A 20,758-nucleotide genomic window follows, 5' to 3' on the forward strand; every position below is an offset into this window, starting at 1 on the left:
TGCTATTTGTATAGTGAAGGACATATCCATATATTATACACCATATCATGCTAGAGATGGTCAAGGTCATTATGTATATGGGGAAAGAAAAAAGATGCTTAATGTTCAATGACACTATCATTATTCTTTCCGCATTTAATTTTAAATTTAAGTATCTTTTTATCTGTTTATATCTGAGTATTAATATTTATGAACACACACACACACACACACACACACACACACACATATATATATATATATATATATATATATATATACACACACACACACACACATATATATATATATATATATATACACACACACACATATATATATATATATATATATATATATATATATATATATATACACACACACATATATAGATAGATAGATTGATAGATATACAGTCAGATTTACAGATATATATACATATAGTAAGAATAGTTAAAGATCTTTATTTGCTTAAAGTGATTGTAAAGTTTATCAATTTACTGGCCAGTATATAAAATTGTTTTGTGGCCCACAAGCTGGACAACAAAGGGGGCACGTAACGATGGATGTTCGTCATTGAATCAGCTAAGTAACGTATGAGATGCGGGCAGAGGAATGGAGCAATGTTTACCATCACTAAATGGTATTATTTAAAGGGACAGTCTACACCAGAATTTGTATTGTTTTAAAAGATAGATAATCCCTTTATTACCCATTCCCCAGTTTTGCATAACCAACACAGTTATATTAATATACTTTTAACCTCTGTGATTATCTTGTATCTAAGCCTCTGCAAACTGCTCCTTTATTTCAGTTCTTTTGACAGACTTGCAGTTTAGCCAATCAGTGCCTTCTCCCAGATAACTTCACGTGCACGAGCACAGTGTTATCTATATGAAATACATGAACTAACACTCTCTAGTTGTGAAAAACTGTTAAAATGAATTCTGAAAAGAGGTGGGCTTCAAGGTCTAAGAAATTACCATATGAACCTCCTAGATTAAGCTTTCAACTAAGAATACCAAGAGAACAAAGCAAAATTGGTGATAAAAGTAAATTGGAAAATTGTTTAAAATGACATGCTCTATCTGAATCATGAAAGTTTATTTTGGCCTAGACTGTCCCTTTAAGTTTATTTAAGTACTTTATATATATATCAAAAGTCCAGTGTGGATCTTTAAAGGAACAAGAGACCCAAAACGTTTATTTAATTATTCAGATAGAACATACAACTTTAAACAACTTTCCAATTGACTTCTATTATCTTATTTGCTTAGTTCTCTTGACATCCTTTGTTAAAACAATTCAACAAAAGGCAGCAACACCTCAGTATGTCGAAAAAATGTTGTCTTCTTTATTGGACCTAGCTACTCATTGGTGGCTGCACATATATACCTCTTGTCATTGTTTTACCAATGTGTTCAGCTTACGCCCAGTAGTGCGTTACTGATCCTTCAATAAAAGATACCAAGATAATTAATTTTAAACATCTTCTATTACTTTATTTGCTTCATTATTCTACCAGAATCATGAAAGAAAAATTTGGGATTCATGTTCCTTTAACTAATCTTACTATTGGCTCTTAAGTCTCTATTTGTTAAACTAATTCAAGACTAGTGGAAATTTATATATAATATATAATTATTTAATAAGTGGTGACGTTTCGGGGTTCGCAGACCCCTTCCTCAGACCCAGTTAAATAGAAAACAGGGTTAGGTGAAGCCCCAGCCTGGTCGTACCAACCGTCACAAAATTGGTCATTTTGAAACAGCCTCAGTGTTGCTTAGACGTTTAAACAAAATTGGGAATGAGCTTACATAATATGACCCCAAAGATAGTGTAGATGTATAGAGGTAACAATCTGTACCTGTATTGAATCTCTGCTGTAGTAATACTGTATTGTTTTGTGCCCGTATGTCACTAGGCAACACTTGTTCAGTCTGTCACAAACATATCCCTTTCTAAAGATGTCCAAATTTCTAATACAGTGCAACTGCAAAAAGTATTTTCTTACTATAAGATAAACACACACAAATCTACATGTAAAATACAGGGATTACAAAGGGAAGGCATGGTAGCTGATAGCTAATATGGATGTGTGTTTAATGTGCAGGAATGCCGTTTTAAATATTCATGATTTGTATAAATTTATATAATTTCACTTCTTTTTTTTAACCCCTTAATGACCACATCACTTTTCCATTTTCTGGCTGTTTTGAACCAAGGCTATTTTTACATTTTTGCGGGGTTTGTGTTTACTCATTTACTGTACCCACACATATTATATACCGTTTTTCTCGCCATTAAATGGACTTTCTAAAGTTACCACTATTTTCATCATATCTTATAATTTTATAAAATATGAGAAAAAATGGAAAAAAACACACTTTCTCCAACATAGGTGTGTCCGGTCCACGGCGTCATCCTTACTTGTGGGATATTCTCTTCCCCAACAGGAAATGGCAAAGAGCCCAGCAAAGCTGGTCACATGATCCCTCCTAGGCTCCGCCTACCCCAGTCATTCTCTTTGCCGTTGTACAGGCAACATCTCCACGGAGATGGCTTAGAGTTTTTTAGTGTTTAACTGTAGTTTTTATTATTCAATCAAGAGTTTGTTATTTTAAAATAGTGCTGGTATGTACTATTTACTCAGAAACAGAAAAGAGATGAAGATTTCTGTTTGTATGAGGAAAATGATTTTAGCAATCGTTACTAAAATCCATGGCTGTTCCACACAGGACTGTTGAGAGGAATTAACTTCAGTTGGGGGAACAGTGAGCAGTCTCTTGCTGCTTGAGGTATGACACATTCTAACAAGACGATGTAATGCTGGAAGCTGTCATTTTCCCTATGGGATCCGGTAAGCCATGTTTATTAAGATAGTAAATAAGGGCTTCACAAGGGCTTATTAAGACTGTAGACTTTTTCTGGGCTAAATCGATTCATTATTAACACATATTTAGCCTTGAGGAATCATTTAATCTGGGTATTTTGATAAGATTATATCGGCAGGCACTTTTTTAGACACCTTATTCTTTAGGGGCTTTCCCAAATCATAGGCAGAGCCTCATTTTCGCGCCGGTGTTGCGCACTTGTTTTTGAGAGGCATGACATGCAGTCGCATGTGTGAGGAGCTCTGATACATAGAAAAGACTTTCTGAAGGCGTCATTTGGTATCGTATTCCCCTTTGGGCTTGGTTGGGTCTCAGCAAAGCAGATACCAGGGACTGTAAAGGGGTTAAAGTTAAAAACGGCTCCGGTTCCGTTATTTTAAGGGTTAAAGCTTCCAAATTTGGTGTGCAATACTTTTAAGGCTTTAAGACACTGTGGTGAAATTTTGGTGAATTTTGAACAATTCCTTCATATTTTTTCACAATTGCAGTAATAAAGTGTGTTCAGTTTAAAATTTAAAGTGACAGTAACGGTTTTATTTTAAAACGTTTTTTGTACTTTGTTATCAAGTTTATGCCTGTTTAACATGTCTGAACTACCAGATAGACTGTGTTCTGAATGTGGGGAAGCCAGAGTTCCTTCTCATTTAAATAAATGTGATTTATGTGACAATGACAATGATGCCCAAGATGATTCCTCAAGTGAGGGGAGTAAGCATGGTACTGCATCATTCCCTCCTTCGTCTACACGAGTCTTGCCCACTCAGGAGGCCCCTAGTACATCTAGCGCGCCAATACTCCTTACTATGCAACAATTAACGGCTGTAATGGATAATTCTGTCAAAAACATTTTAGCCAAAATGCACACTTATCAGCGTAAGCGCGACTGCTCTGTTTTAGATACTGAAGAGCATGACGACGCTGATAATAATGGTTCTGAAGGGCCCCTAAACCAGTCTGATGGGGCCAGGGAGGTTTTGTCTGAGGGAGAAATTACAGATTCAGGGAACATTTCTCAACAAGCTGAACCTGATGTGATTACGTTTAAATTTAAGTTGGAACATCTCCGCGCTCTGCTTAAGGAGGTATTATCCACTCTGGATGATTGTGACAATTTGGTCATCCCAGAGAAGCTATGTAAAATGGACAAGTTCCTAGAGGTCCCGGGGCTCCCAGAAGCTTTTCCTATACCCAAGCGGGTGGCGGACATTGTAAATAAAGAATGGGAAAGGCCCGGTATTCCTTTCGTCCCTCCCCCCATATTTAAAAAATTGTTTCCTATGGTTGACCCCAGAAAGGACTTATGGCAGACAGTCCCCAAGGTCGAGGGAGCGGTTTCCACTTTAAACAAACGCACCACTATACCCATAGAAGATAGTTGTGCTTTCAAAGATCCTATGGATAAAAAATTAGAAGGTTTACTTAAAAAGATGTTTGTTCAGCAGGGTTACCTTCTACAACCAATTTCATGCATTGTCCCTGTCGCTACAGCCGCATGTTTCTGGTTCGATGAGCTGGTAAAGGCGGTCGATAGTGATTCTCCTCCTTATGAGGAGATTATGGACAGAATCAATGCTCTCAAATTGGCTAATTCTTTCACCCTAGACGCCACTTTGCAATTGGCTAGGTTAGCGGCTAAGAATTCTGGGTTTGCTATTGTGGCGCGCAGAGCGCTTTGGTTGAAATCTTGGTCAGCTGATGCGTCTTCCAAGAACAAGCTACTTAACATTCCTTTCAAGGGGAAAACGCTGTTTGGCCCTGACTTGAAAGAGATTATCTCTGATATCACTGGGGGTAAGGGCCATGCCCTTCCTCAGGATCGGCCTTTCAAGGCCAAAAATAAACCTAATTTTCGTCCCTTTCGTAGAAACGGACCAGCCCAAAGTGCTACGTCCTCTAAGCAAGAGGGTAATACTTCTCAAGCCAAACAAGCTTGGAGACCAATGCAAGGCTGGAACAAGGGAAAGCAGGCCAAGAAACCTGCCACTGCTACCAAGACAGCATGAAATGTTGGCCCCCGATCCGGGACCGGATCTGGTGGGGGGCAGACTCTTTCTCTTCGCTCAGGCTTGGGCAAGAGATGTTCTGGATCCTTGGACACTAGAAATAGTCTCCCAAGGTTATCTTCTGGTATTCAAGGGGCTTCCCCCAAGGGGGAGGTTCCACAGGTCTCAGTTGTCTTCAGACCACATAAAAAGACAGGCATTCTTACATTGTGTAGAAGACCTGTTAACAATGGGAGTGATTCATCCTGTTCCATTAGGAGAACAAGGGATGGGGTTCTACTCCAATCTGTTCATAGTTCCCAAAAAAGAGGGAACGTTCAGACCAATCTTAGATCTCAAGATCTTAAACAAGTTTCTCAAGGTTCCATCGTTCAAGATGGAAACCATTCGAACAATTCTTCCTTCCATCCAGGAAGGTCAATTCATGACCACGGTGGATTTAAAGGATGCGTATCTACATATTCCTATCCACAAGGAACATCATCGGTTCCTAAGGTTCGCATTCCTGGACAAGCATTACCAGTTCGTGGCGCTTCCTTTCGGATTAGCCACTGCTCCAAGGATTTTCACAAAGGTACTAGGGTCCCTTCTAGCTGTGCTAAGACCAAGGGGCATTGCTGTAGTACCTTACTTGGACGACATTTTGATTCAAGCGTCGTCCCTTCCTCAAGCAAAGGCTCACACGGACATCGTCCTGGCCTTTCTCAGATCTCACGGATGGAAAGTGAACGTGGAAAAGAGTTCTCTATCTCCGTCGACAAGGGTTCCCTTCTTAGGAACAATAATAGACTCCTTAGAAATGAGGATTTTTCTGACAGAGGCCAGAAAAACAAGACTTCTAGACTCTTGTCGGATACTTCATTCCGTTCCTCTTCCTTCCATAGCGCAGTGCATGGAAGTGATAGGTTTGATGGTAGCGGCAATGGACATAGTTCCTTTTGCGCGCATTCATCTAAGACCATTACAACTGTGCATGCTCAGTCAGTGGAATGGGGACTATACAGACTTGTCTCCGAGGATACAAGTAAATCAGAGGACCAGAGACTCACTCCGTTGGTGGCTGTCCCTGGACAACCTGTCACAAGGGATGACCTTCCGCAGACCGGAGTGGGTCATTGTCACGACCGACGCCAGTCTGATGGGCTGGGGCGCGGTCTGGGGATCCCTGAAAGCTCAGGGTCTTTGGTCTCGGGAAGAATCTCTTCTACCGATAAATATTCTGGAACTGAGAGCGATATTCAATGCTCTCAAGGCTTGGCCTCAGCTAGCGAGGGCCAAGTTCATACGGTTTCAATCAGACAACATGACAACTGTTGCGTACATCAACCATCAGGGGGGAACAAGGAGTTCCCTGGCGATGGAAGAAGTGACCAAAATCATTCAATGGGCGGAGTCTCACTCCTGCCACCTGTCTGCAATCCACATCCCAGGAGTGGAAAATTGGGAAGCGGATTTTCTGAGTCGTCAGACATTGCATCCGGGGGAGTGGGAACTCCATCCGGAAATCTTTGTCCAAATCACTCAACTGTGGGGCATTCCAGACATGGATCTGATGGCCTCTCGTCAGAACTTCAAAGTTCCTTGCTACGGGTCCAGATCCAGGGATCCCAAGGCGGCTCTAGTGGATGCACTAGTAGCACCTTGGACCTTCAAACTAGCATATGTATTCCCGCCGTTTCCTCTCATCCCCAGGCTGGTAGCCAGGATCAATCAGGAGAGGGCGTCGGTGATCTTGATAGCTCCTGCGTGGCCACGCAGGACTTGGTATGCAGATCTGGTGAATATGTCATCGGCTCCACCATGGAAGCTACCTTTGAGATGAGACCTTCTTGTTCAAGGTCCGTTCGAACATCCGAATCTGGTCTCACTCCAGCTGACTGCTTGGAGATTGAACGCTTGATCTTATCGAAGCGAGGGTTCTCAGATTCTGTTATCGATACTCTTGTTCAGGCCAGAAAGCCTGTAACTAGAAAGATTTACCACAAAATTTGGAAAAAATATATCTGTTGGTGTGAATCTAAAGGATTCCCTTGGGACAAGGTTAAGATTCCTAAGATTCTATCCTTCCTTCAAGAAGGATTGGAAAAAGGATTATCTGCAAGTTCCCTGAAGGGACAGATTTCTGCCTTGTCTGTGTTACTTCACAAAAAGCTGGCAGCTGCGCCAGATGTTCAAGCCTTTGTTCAGGCTCTGGTTAGAATCATGCCTGTTTACAAACCTTTGACTCCTCCTTGGAGTCTCAACTTAGTTCTTTCAGTTCTTCAGGGGGTTCCGTTTGAACCCTTACATTCCGTTGATATTAAGTTATTATCTTGGAAAGTTTTGTTTTTGGTTGCAATTTCTTCTGCTAGAAGAGTTTCAGAATTATCTGCTCTGCAGTGTTCTCCTCCTTATCTGGTGTTCCATGCAGATAAGGTGGTTTTACGTACTAAACCTGGTTTTCTTCCAAAAGTTGTTTCTAACAAAAACATTAACCAGGAGATTATCGTACCTTCTCTGTGCCCGAAACCAGTTTCAAAGAAGGAACGTTTGTTGCACAATTTGGATGTTGTTCGCGCTCTAAAATTCTATTTAGACGCTACAAAGGATTTTAGACAAACATCTTCCTTGTTTGTTGTTTATTCCGGTAAAAGGAGAGGTCAAAAAGCAACTTCTACCTCTCTCTCTTTTTGGATTAAAAGCATCATCAGATTGGCTTACGAGACTGCCGGACGGCAGCCTCCCGAAAGTATCACAGCTCATTCCACTAGGGCTGTGGCTTCCACATGGGCCTTCAAGAACGAGGCTTCTGTTGATCAGATATGTAGGGCAGCGACTTGGTCTTCACTGCACACTTTTACCAAATTTTACAAGTTTGATACTTTTGCTTCTTCTGAGGCTATTTTTGGGAGAAAGGTTTTGCAAGCCGTGGTGCCTTCCATCTAGGTGACCTGATTTGCTCCCTCCCATCATCCGTGTCCTAAAGCTTTGGTATTGGTTCCCACAAGTAAGGATGACGCCGTGGACCGGACACACCTATGTTGGAGAAAACAGAATTTATGTTTACCTGATAAATTACTTTCTCCAACGGTGTGTCCGGTCCACGGCCCGCCCTGGTTTTTTAATCAGGTCTGATAATTTATTTTCTTTAACTACAGTCACCACGGTATCATATGGTTTCTCCTATGCAAATATTCCTCCTTAACGTCGGTCGAATGACTGGGGTAGGCGGAGCCTAGGAGGGATCATGTGACCAGCTTTGCTGGGCTCTTTGCCATTTCCTGTTGGGGAAGAGAATATCCCACAAGTAAGGATGACGCCGTGGACCGGACACACCGTTGGAGAAAGTAATTTATCAGGTAAACATAAATTCTGTTTTTTCTGACTTTGCCCCCCAAAATCTGTTACACATCTACAACCACCAAAAAACACCCATGCTAAATAGTTTCTAAATTTTGTCCTGAGTTTAGAAATACCCAATGTTTTTTTTTTTTATAACTTTATTTATGTAAATATTGGATCCGTCACAACATGGAAAGCATTGTACAAAAATTCACATTTACACATTCAATGGTTGAAGAAGATGTAACGTACTCTCGCACCACTTGGGTAGACGAACATCACTAACAGCATATTAGTTTCCACATCGTTACAGAGACCAGCATCATTTCCTTTTTTTTTTTTTAAACAAATACAATAACATTAAACATACAACAACTTAATACAAAAGATGGGTAAAGGTGAATCTCCCTATTGGACCCTCCACTCCAGGGTAGGGAGGGGAAGGGCAAAAGGGGGTGAGGGGGCGTAGTCACACCCTGGCACAGAGAGCAAAAAGGCGGTTTTGATGATCCCGGGTTAGGCCAAGAGACAGGAGAGCGAAGGGGCAAAGGTCCCCATCGCAACGGTCAAGTTTTGGGAAGGGAAGGGGGGGGGCACCATCTGCCATGGAGATTCTCTTCCTGCATAAACAGGGAGTTGCGGAAGGGGTAGAGTATCCTATTTCTCACTTGTGGGGATATATATAAAAGTTAGGGTTCCCATTTTTGGATAAAGGCCTTGATTCTCCTTTCCAAATCTCCCTGCACATCTGTCTGTTCCATAAGCACCTGATTGTGTATTGCGTGTAGTAACTTCCCGAAGGGAGGGACTTTATTAGTAGCCCAGTATTGCAAAATTAGTCTCCTAGTAAGGAGTATAACAGAATAGAGAAATTTCTGATGCCGTGGTGTAACCTCAAAGTCGTGCATAAAGATAATGTTGTATGGTGTTAGGACTACCCTTTCCCTCAGGACCCTATGCAGCCAAAACCTAAGCTTACCCCACAATCCAACAAGTTTGGGGCAATCCCAAGTAAGATGAGTAATGTCAGGGGATGGAGAAATACCCAATGTTTACATGCTTTTTTTGCAAGTTATATGGCAATAAGTACAAGTAGCACTTTGCTATTTCCAAACCACATTTTTTCAAAATTAGCGCTAGTTACATTGGAACACTGATATCTTTCAGGAATCCCTGAATATCCCTTGACATGTATATATTTTTTTTAGAAGACATCCCAAAGTATTGATCTAGGCCCATTTTGGTATATTTCATGCCACCATTTCACCGCCAAATGCGATCAAATACAAAAAATCGTTCACTTTTTCACAAATTTTTTCACAAACTTTCGGTTTCTCACTGAAATTATTTACAAACAGCTTGTGTAATTATGGCATAAATGGTTGTAAATTCTTCCCTGGGATCCCCTTTGTTCATAAATAGCAGACATATATGGCTTTGGCGTTGCTTTTTGGTAATTAGAAGGCCGCTAAATGCCGCTGTGCATCACACGTGTATTATGGCTAGCAGTGAAGGGGTTAATTAGGTAGCTTGTAGGGAGCTTGCAGGGTTAATTTTAGCTTTAGTGTAGAGATCAGCCTCCCACCTGAACATCCCTCCCAAACAGCTCTCTTCCCTCACCCACCCCACAATTGTCCCCGCCATCTTAAGTACTGGCAGAAAGTCTGCCAGTACTAAAATAAAAGGTATATTTGGTTTTTGTGTGTGTTTTGTTTAGCATATTTACATATGCTGCTGTGTAGGATCCCCCCTTTTAGTTTAGTAAAAAATTATGCTTTTTTTTATTTTTTTGCCCTTTTCTGTAGAGTAGCTTCCCCCCCCCCGATCCCTTAGATTGTTTTAAAATTGTAAATCCCTCCTTTTCTCCCACTTATTATCATTAAATTTTTCTGTAGTGTAGCGGTTCCCACCCGCTCCCACACCGTGCACGCGCCCCCGCTCCCCCGCCCCCCCCGGTGCCCCTGTGGGTCCCGCCACCGATCCCGCCCCCCTCCACATTACACGGCCCATCGATGGCCGCCCACCCTCCTTCCACGGCTGCTCCCACCCACCAACGATACCGGCCATCGATGTCTGGTGCAGAGAAGGCCACAGAGTGGCTCTCTCTGCATCGGATGGCCATGCAGGGTTATTGCAGGATGCTTCGATATCGAGGCATCACTGCAATAACCGGAAAGCGACTGGAAGCGAGCAGGATCGCTTCCAGCTGCTTTCCAGACCGAGGACGTGCAGGGTACGTCCTCAGGCGTTAACTGTCTTTTTTTAGAGGACATCAGCCAATCATAAATGCATATACCCTGCACGTCCTCTGTCATTAAGGTGTTAAAGGGACATTCAATTTAAAGGACTGTTAAATACAGTAGCATTGCATTGTATACTATTAAATGGGCATGTGCATTTGTTATACAAAGCATGTATATTCGTTTCAATTTCATGAAACGAATGCACCACAATATTTAAAGGAAATACTGATAACATTTGTTTTCTTTAATATTACCTAAGGCAAACATCCTCAAACTTGGCCCTCCAGGGGTTTTGGAACTACATCCCATGATGCTCTGGAGGGCAAAGTTTGAGGATGTCTGACCTAAGGGATTAAAAATACTTACCTATTAGCCGTGCTAATCCGACAATTCTTCACAAAGCCATGGGTTACGCCAATAGGAGGCTTAGAGAGTGCTAAACCTCCTATTAGTTAGATATTTTGTTTGTAGGTGTACATTATTCAGTTAGTTAGTTAAATAAATGTAAATTAATAGGTAATAGGCATTTTTGGATATATACACAGAATCAAAGCACACGCAGTGAATGGGAAAATGAATCATTTTCAAAAATGAATTCTGTATATGTTATAAAAGGGGTAGTAAGCAGCCAGCAATGTACAGGGAGAGGGACAAAAAATAATTTAAATACTTAAAGGAACAGTCAAGTCCAAAATAAACTTTCATGATTCAAATAGGGCATGTAATTTTAAACAACTTTCCAATTTACCTTTATCACTTAGATACACTTAAATCAGGCTTACATACAAGGTAATCACAGAGGTAAAAGTGTATTATTATAACTGTGTTGGTTGTGCAAAACTGGGGAATGGGTAATAAATGGATTATCTATCTTTTTAAACAACAACACTTCTGGTATTGACTGTTCCTTTAAGTATTGGTCAGTTGACTGAGAGGAGGATGAGTAAGGACACGTCAAAGGGAGAGGGGGTTAAGGGGAGAGTGTCTAAGGTAAAGTTAGGGAAAGTGAAAACTTTCTGGTGCTAATGTGCTAGAACCGTGATGAAAATATTGTATTTATACAGGATGCGCCTAGACAATTGAAAATGGTGTTTCCTGTTCAAGAGTTATATGTAAGTTCAACAAAGACAACTGCCTTCTGGGCAGCAACTTATGATGAGGTCTTTAGTATTAGTGTCAACAAGATCTACTGAATTTGTAAAGCATTATTTCTATTATTGTAAAACTGCTAGGAAGCAAAAATAGACTAACAGCTAAATCTTTAAAAAGAAAGAAAAGATAAGGGGATAAGATAAGGGGTGGGTACTTTTGATTTGAATTGCAAAATTTGCAGTGAGATTTTTCATAAATGAATTTTGATGACTGTGGGCCATAGTCATTACACTTTCCCACAACAACCCTGTTAGTTTGGAATACCCATCTGCTAAATAACTAGAATTCTGAGATGTAGAAAGTCTATATACCTTAGAACATAAATTATAATTTAAGTAAATTGAATCTTCATTGTATTACTAATGCTAAAAATCAAGTAATTCTCTTTATCATGTGGACAAAGAATCATGAACCATCAATAATATAATAACCATTCCAAACTCATTTAATTCTTACAATAATGACATAAATTATAAATGGATATAATTATATAGTATAATTATTTTTGAGAAAAGGTTTTAGAACCAATCTCACTAGATTTTGAATGGTATCTTCAAGATTGAAAATAACTTTCACCTAGATTACGAGTCTTGCGTTAGCCTTAAAAAGCAGCATTGAGAGGTCCAAACGCTGCTTTTTAACGCCCGCTGGTATTACAAGTCTGGCAGGTACAGGTGTACCGCTCATTTTTTTTCCGCGACTCGAGCATACCGCAAATCCACTTACGTAAATTGCGTATCCTATCTTTTCAATGGGACTTGCATAACGCCGGTATTACGAGTCTTGGAAAAAGTGAGCGGTACAGCCTCTCCTGTCAAGACTGATACCGCATTTAAAAGTCAGTAGTTAAGAGTTTTATGGGCTAACGCCGTAACATAAAACTCTTAACGGACCAGTCAACATTGTAGATTTGCATAATCAACAAATGTGTGATAAGAAGACAATGCAATAGCACTTAGTCTGAACTTCAAATGAGTAGTAGATTTTTGTTAAATAAATTGCAAAGTTATGTCTATTTCGACTCCCCCTGTATCATGTGACAGCCATCAGCCAATCATAAATGCATATACGTATATGCTGTGAATTCTTGCACATGCTCAGTAGGGGTTGGTGACTCAAAAAGTGTAAATATAAAAAAACTGTGCACATTTTGTTAATGGAAGTAAACCGGAAAGTTGTTCAAAACCGCATGCTCCACATGAATCATGAAGTTTAATTTTGACTTGAGTGTCCCTTTAACTAAAGTGCTAAAAAGTACACTAACACCCATAAACTACCTATTAAGCCCTAAACCGAGCCCCCCCCCCCCCCACATCGCAAACACTTAAATACATTTTTTAACAAGTAATCTGCCGACCGGACATCACCGCCACGTTAATAAATATATTAACCCCTAAACCGCCGCACTCCCGCCTCGCAAACACTAGTTACATTTTATTAACCCCTAATCTGCCGTCCCTAACATTGCCGACACCTGCTCTGCTCTACGCCGACACCTACCTACAATTATTAACCCCTAATCTGCCGCCCCCAACATCGCTGCCACTATAAAAAAGTTATTAACCCCTAAATCTAAGTCTAACCCTAACACCCCCAGCCAATAGGACTGAGCTCGCATTCTATTGGCTGTTCCAATCATCCAATAGTATGCGAGCTCAATCCTATTGGCTGTTCTAATCAGCCAATAGGATTGAACTTCAATCCTATTGGCTGATTGGATCAGACAATAGGATTTTTTCTACCTTAATTCCGATTGGCTGATAGAATTCTACCAGCCAATCGGAATTGAAGGGACGCCATCTTGGATGACGTCATTTAAAGGACCCGTCATTGTTCCAGTCGCCGTCGAACGAAGAGGATGCTCCGCGTCGGATGTCTTGAAGATGGACCCGCTCCGCTCCAGATGGATGAAGATAGAAGATGCCATCTGGATGAAGACTTCTGCCCCTCTGAAGGACCTCTTCTGCCCGGATAGGATGAAGACTTCGGACCTGTCCGGAGGACCACTTCTGCCCGGCTGGGTGAAGACGTCTCAAGGTAGGGTGATCTTCAAGGGGGTAGTGTTAGGTTTTATTAAGGGGGGATTGGGTGGGTTTTAGAGTAGGGATTGGGTGTGTGGGTGGTGGGTTTTAATGTTGGGGGGGTATTGTATTTTTTTTACAGGTAAAAGAGCTGATTACTTTGGGGCAATGCCCCGCAAAAGGCCCTTTTAAGGGCTATTTGTAATTTGGTATAGGGTAGGGATTTTTATTATTTTGGGGGGATTTTTTTATTTTATTAGGGGGATTAGATTAGGTGTAATTAGTTTTAAAAAATTGTAATTATTTTATTATTTTCTGTAATTTAGTGGGGTTTTTTTCCGTAATTTAGATAATTGTATTTAATAGTATTTAATTGTATTTAATTGTAGTTAGTTTAGGGAATTAATTTAATTATAGTGTAGTGTTAGGTGTAATTGTAACTTAGGTTTATTTTTATTTTACATGTAATTTGTCTTTATTTTAGCTAGGTAGCTAATAAATAGTTAATAACTATTTAATAACTATTGTACCTAGTTAAAATAAATACAAAGTTGCCTAAAAAATAAAAATAAACCCTAAGCTAGCTACAATGTAACTATTAGTTATATTGTAGCTAGCTTAGGGTTTATTTTATCGGTAAGTATTTAGTTTTAAATAGGAATAATTTAGTTAATTAAAGTTATTTTATTTATATTATTTTAAATTATATTTAAGTTAGGGGGGTGTTAGGGTTATAGTTAGACTTAGGTTTAGGGGTTAATATATTTATTATAGTGGCGGCGACATTGGTGGCGGCAGATTAGGGGTTAATAAGTGTAGTTAGGTGGCGGCGACATTGGGGGCAGAAGAGTAGGGGTTAATAAATATAATGTAGGGTTCGGCGATGTTGGGGGCAGTAGATTAGGGGTTCATAAGTATAATGTAGGTGGCGGCGGTGTCCGGAGTGGCAGATTAGGGGTTAATAATATAAAGCAGGTGGCGGCGATGTTGGGGGCATCAGATTAGGGGTTAATAAGTGTAAGATTAGGGGTGTTTAGACTCGGGGTTCATGTTAGGGTGTTAGGTGTAGACATAACAGGTATTTCCCCATAAGAATCAATGGGGCTGCGTTAGGAGCTGAATGCTGCTTTTTTGCAGGTTTTAAGTTTTTTTTTCAGCCGGCTCTGCCCCATTGACTCCTATGGGGAAATCGTGCTCGAACACGTTTTGCCAGCTTACCGCTACCGTAAGCAGTGCTGGTATTGAGGTGAGATGTGGAGCTAAATTCTGCTCTACGCTAACTTTTTTGTGGCTAACTCCGGGTATCTAAAAACCCGTAATACCATCGTTACTGTAGGTGAGCGGTAAGGAAAAACTGTGCGTTAGCACCGCACACCATTACCGACAAAAACTCGTAATCTAGACATTTGTTTTTGGTCTGAAAAGACTAGCGAGTCTATCAAGCTGAAAAACAAACATTTGCTCACAGTTTACACTGAGCTCTATAACAGCTTTCTACTTTTCATATATGGACATAAATGGGCTCACATTATTGACAGCCTCTTCTAGGTGTAAAGTGTGAAATACATGTAAAACACACAGGCCTAGATTTGGAGTTTTGCGGTAGCCGTGAAAACCAGCGTTAGAGGCTCCTAACGCTGGTTTTAGGCTACCGCCGGTATTTGGAGTCAGTCAGGAAAGGGTCTAACGCTCACTTTTCAGCTGCGACTTTTCCATACCGCAGATCCCCTTACGTCAATTGCGTATCCTATCTTTTCAATGGGATCTTCCTAACTCCGGTATTTAGAGTCGTGGCTGAAGTGAGCGTTAGAATTCTAACGACAAAACTCCAGCCGCAGAAAAAAGTCAGTAGTTAAGAGCTTTCTGGGCTAACGCCGGTTCATAAAGCTCTTAACTACTGTACTCTAAAGTACACTAACACCCATAAACTACCTATGTACCCCTAAACCGAGGTCCCCCCACATCACCGCCACACGATTAAATTTTTTTAACCCCTAATCTGCCGACCACCACCTACGTTATACTTATGTACCCCTAATCTGCTGCCCCTAACACCGCCGACCCCTATATTATATTTATTAACCCCTAACCGGCCCCCCACAACGTCGCCGCCAGCTACCTACAATAATTAACCCCTAATCTGCCAACCGCAAAGAGCCGCCACCTACATTATAGCTATGTACCCCTAATCTGCTGCCCCTAACACCGCCGACCCCTATATTATATTTATTAACCCCTAATCTGCCCCCCTCAACGTCACCTCCACCTGCCTACACTTATTAACCCCTAATCTGCCGACCGAATCTCGCCTCTATTCTACTAAATGGATTAACCCCTAAAGCTAAGTCTAACCCTAACACTAACACCCCCTAACTTAAATATAATTTAAATCTAACGAAATAAATTAACTCTTATTAAATAAATTATTCCTATTTAAAGCTAAATACTTACCTGTAAAATAAATCCTAATATAGCTACAATATAAATAATAATTATATTGTAGCCAATAGAATGCGAGCTCAAACTGATTGGCTGATTGAATCAGCCAATAGGATTGAACTTGATTCTGATTGGCTGATTCCATCAGCCAATCAGAATTTTCCTACCTTAATTCCGATTGGCTGATAGAATCCTATCAGCCAATCGGAATTCGAGGGACGCCATCTTGGATGACGTCCCTTAAAGGAACCGTCATTCGTCGGGAAGTCGTCGTCGGAAGAAGATGGGTCCGCGGTGGAGGTCTTCAAGATGGAGCCGGTCCTCATCGGATGAAGATAGAAGATGCCGCTTGGAAGAAGATGGTTGCCGGTCCGGATCTACTCTTCTTCCCGGATAGGATGAAGACTTTGGAGCCTCTTCTGGACTTCTTCAGCCGTCGGATGATGGATGTCTAGCCCCCTCTTGGGTTGGATGAAGATATCGGAGCCAGGACGGATCGTGTGATACCCGGTAAGGTGAAGACAAGGTTGGAAGATCTTCAGGGGCTTAGTGTTAGGTTTATTTAAGGGGGGTTTGGGTTAGATTAGGGGTATGTGGGTGGTGGGTTGTAATGTTGGGGGTTGGTATTGTATGTGTTTTTTTTACAGGCAAAAGAGCTGAATTCTTTGGGGCATGCCCCGCAAAGGGCCCTGTCCAGGGCTGGTAAGGTAAAAGAGCTTTGAACTTTAGTAATTTAGAATAGGGTAGGGCATTTTTTTATTTTGGGGGTCTTTGTTATTTTATTATGGGGCTTAGAGTAGGTGTAATTAGTTTAAAATTGTTGTAATATTTTTCTGATGTTTGTAAATATTTTTTTATTTTTTGTAACTTAGTTCTTTTTTATTTTTTGTACTTTAGTTAGTTTATTTCATTGTATTTATTTGTAGATATTGTATTTAATTCATGTATTAATAGTGTAGTGTTAGGTTTAATTGTAGGTAATTGTAGGTATTTTATTTAATTTATTTATTGATAGTGTAGTGTTAGGTTTAATTGTAACTTAGGTTAGGATTTATTTTACAGGTAAATTTGTAATTATTTTAACTATTTTAGCTATTAAATAGTTCTTAACTATTTAATAGCTATTGTACCTGGTTAAAATAAATACAAAGTTGCCTGTAAAATAAATATTAATCCTAAAATAGCTATAATATAATTATAATTTATATTGTAGCTATATTAGGATTTATTTTCCCTATAAGTATTTAGCTTTAAATAGGAATATTTTATTTAATAAGAGTTAATTAATTTCGTTAAATTTAAATTATATTTAACTTAGGGGGGTGTTAGTGTTAGGGTTAGACTTAGCTTTAGGGGTTAATACATTTATTAGAATAGCGGTGAGCTCCAGTCGGCAGATTAGGGGTTAATGTTTGAAGTTAGGTGTCGGCGATGTTAGGGAGGGCAGATTAGGGGTTAATACTATTTATTATAGGGTTAGTGAGGCGGATTAGGGGTTAATAACTTTATTATAATAGCGGTGCGGTCCGCTCGGCAGATTAGGGGTTAATAAGTGTAAGCAGGTGGAGGCGACGTTGTGGGGGGCAGATTAGGGGTTAATAAATATAATATAGGGGTCGGCGATGTTAGGGCAGCAGATTAGGGGTACATAGGGATAATGTAAGTAGCGGCGGTTTACGGAGCGGCAGATTAGGGGTTAATAATAATATGCAGGGGTCAGCGATAGCGGGGGCGGCAGATTAGGGGTTAATAAGTGTAAGATTAGGGGTGTTTAGACTCGGGGTACATGTTAGGGTGTTAGGTGCAGACGTAGGAAGTGTTTCCCCATAGCAAACAATGGGGCTGCGTTAGGAGCTGAACGCGGCTTTTTTGCAGGTGTTAGTTTTTTTTTCAGCTCAAACAGCCCCATTGTTTTTGATGGGGGAATCGTGCACAAGCAAGTTTTTGAGGCTGGCCGCGTCCGTAAGCAACTCTGGTATCGAGAGTTGCAGTGGCGTTAAATATGCCTGTACGCTCCCTTTTTGGAGCCTAACACAGCCATTTTGTGGACTCTCAATACCAGAGTTATTTTAAAGGTGCGGCCAGAAAAAAGCCAGCGTTAGCTACGCAGGTCGTTACCGACAAAACTCTAAATCTAGCCGACACGTTTTTACACATATCAAAAGTCTATGTTTAATTAATCATTTATAATTACATAAATGTATTGTTTTAAGATAAATATATTAAAGGGACAGACAACACCAAAACAATATTCTTTAAAAAGATAGATAATCAATTTATTTACCATTCCCCAGTTTTGCATAATCAACACAGTTATATTTATATACCTTTTACCTCTATGACTACCTTGTATCTAAGCTTCTGCAGACTGCCTCCTTATCTCAGATATTTTGAAAGACTTGCATTTCAGGCAATTAGTGCTGACTCTTAAATAGCTCCACTGGGGTGAGCACAATGTTATCTATATGACACACAGGAACAAACAGTACATGTTATTAGCTATTCACAGGCAGACTGTGAGATAAGAGGTGGACTGCAGAGTCTTAGAAATCAACCTGTGAGCCTACCTAGGTTTAGTTTTTAACAAAAAATACCAAGAGAAAAGCAAATTTGATGATAAAAGTAAATTGGAAAGTTGTTTAAAATGACATGCCCTATCTGAATCATGAAACTTTAATTTGGACTTTACTGTCCCTTTTACTAAACATAGGAGTCTGACTTAGATATAAAATAATACATTTAGTAGATATTTAAAAATATATGAGATTGTCTATTGCGGCTGAGATGATCACGGGTGATGATAACAAGTACAAAAGTACTTTTATGCTACGCAACATTCTGAGATTCTAATTTTCTTCTATAAAATGACCATCTTTCTGAATGTTAAATGAAAATAGGAGAAAGAGTTGCACTTATTACCACGTGAAATATATGTGCAGCTGTAAAACCGAATAAGGAAGTATAAAAACAGTGTGAAAAATAGAATCCGTTAACACTTGTCACCAACTTTATGATTTAACAGTTTACAACTAAACGTCAATAATAGAAAACCGTCTCTAGCCAATTAACAAACTGCAACTAGTACCAAAAGTAAATTACTTGAGTTGAAGCATTTACCAAAACTTACCTTAAATTAAGTATGTGATCAACTTACCTAAGTTGTTCCATATCTTAACCATTTCTAGCATAATTGGATCAGCCAATAGGATTTTTTCTACCTTAATTCCAATTGGCTGATAGAATTCTACCAGCCAATCGGAATTGAAGGGACGCCATCTTGGATGACGTCATTTAAAGGACCCGTCATTGTTCCAGTCGCCGTCGAACGAAGAGGATGCTCTGCGTCGGATGTCTTGAAGATGGACCCGCTACGCTCCGGATGGATGAAGATAGAAGATGCCATCTGGATGAAGACTTCTGCCCCTCTGAAGGACCTCTTCTGCCCGGATAGGATGAAGACTTCGGACCTGTCCGGAGGACCACTTCTGCCCGGCTGGGTGAAGACATCTCAAGGTAGGGTGATCTTCAAGGGGGTAGTGTTAGGTTTTATTAAGGGGGGATTGGGTGGGTTTTAGAGTAGGGATTGGGTGTGTGGGTGGTGGGTTTTAATGTTGGGGCGGTATTGTATTTTTTTTACAGGTAAAAGAGCTGATTACTTTGGGGCAATGCCCCGCAAAAGGCCCTTTTAAGGGCTATTTGTAATTTGGTATAGGGTAGGGATTTTTATTATTTTGGGGGGATTTTTTTATTTTATTAGGGGGAATAGATTAGGTGTAATTAGTTTTAAAAAATTGTAATTATTTTATTATTTTCTGTAATTTAGTGGGGGTTTTTTCCGTAATTTAGATAATTGTATTTAATAGTATTTAATTGTATTTAATTGTAGTTAGTTTAGGGAATTACTTCAATTATAGTGTAGTGTTAGGTGTAATTGTAACTTAGGTTTATTTTTATTTTACATGTAATTTGTCTTTATTTTAGCTAGGTAGCTAATAAATAGTTAATAACTATTTAATAACTATTGTACCTAGTTAAAATAAATACAAAGTTGCCTAAAAAATAAAAATAAACCCTAAGCTAGCTTCAATGTAACTATTAGTTATATTGTAGCTAGCTTAGGGTTTATTTTATCGGTAAGTATTTAGTTTTAAATAGGAATAATTTAGTTAATTAAAGTTATTTTATTTAGATTATTTTAAATTATATTTAAGTTAGGGGGGTGTTAGGGTTAGAGTTAGACTTAGGTTTAGGGGTTAATATATTTATTATAGTGGCGGCGACATTGGTGGCGGCAGGTTAGGGGTTAATAAGTGTAGTTTGGTGGCGGCGACATTGGGGGTGGAAGAGTAGGGGTTAATAAATATAATGTAGGGTTCGGCGATGTTGGGGGCAGTAGATTAGGGGTTCATAAGTATAATGTAGGTGGCGGCGGTGTCCGGAGAGGCAGATTAGGGGTTAATAATATAAAGCAGGTGGCGGCGATGTTGGGGGCATCAGATTAGGGGTTAATAAGTGTAAGATTAGGGGTGTTTAGACTCGGGGTTCATGTTAGGGTGTTAGGTGTAGACATAACAGGTATTTCCCCATAAGAATCAATGGGGCTGCGTTAGGAGCTGAATGCTGCTTTTTTGCAGGTGTTAAGTTTTTTTTTTCAGCCGGCTCTGCCCCATTGACTCCTATGGGGAAATCGTGCTCGAGCACGTTTT

General features: G+C 39.9%; 1 protein-coding gene across 1 annotated transcript in view; it reads left to right on the forward strand.

Annotated features, from left to right (window-relative positions):
- The window catches only part of LOC128646910 (V-type proton ATPase subunit S1-like protein), a 92,427-nt gene that overhangs the window by 6,711 nt on the left and 64,958 nt on the right, over positions 1-20,758 (forward strand). The window lies entirely within an intron of this gene.

The sequence above is a fragment of the Bombina bombina genome, chromosome 2 (genome assembly GCF_027579735.1).
Source record: "Bombina bombina isolate aBomBom1 chromosome 2, aBomBom1.pri, whole genome shotgun sequence".
In the NCBI taxonomy this organism is placed as follows: Eukaryota; Metazoa; Chordata; class Amphibia; order Anura; family Bombinatoridae; genus Bombina; species Bombina bombina.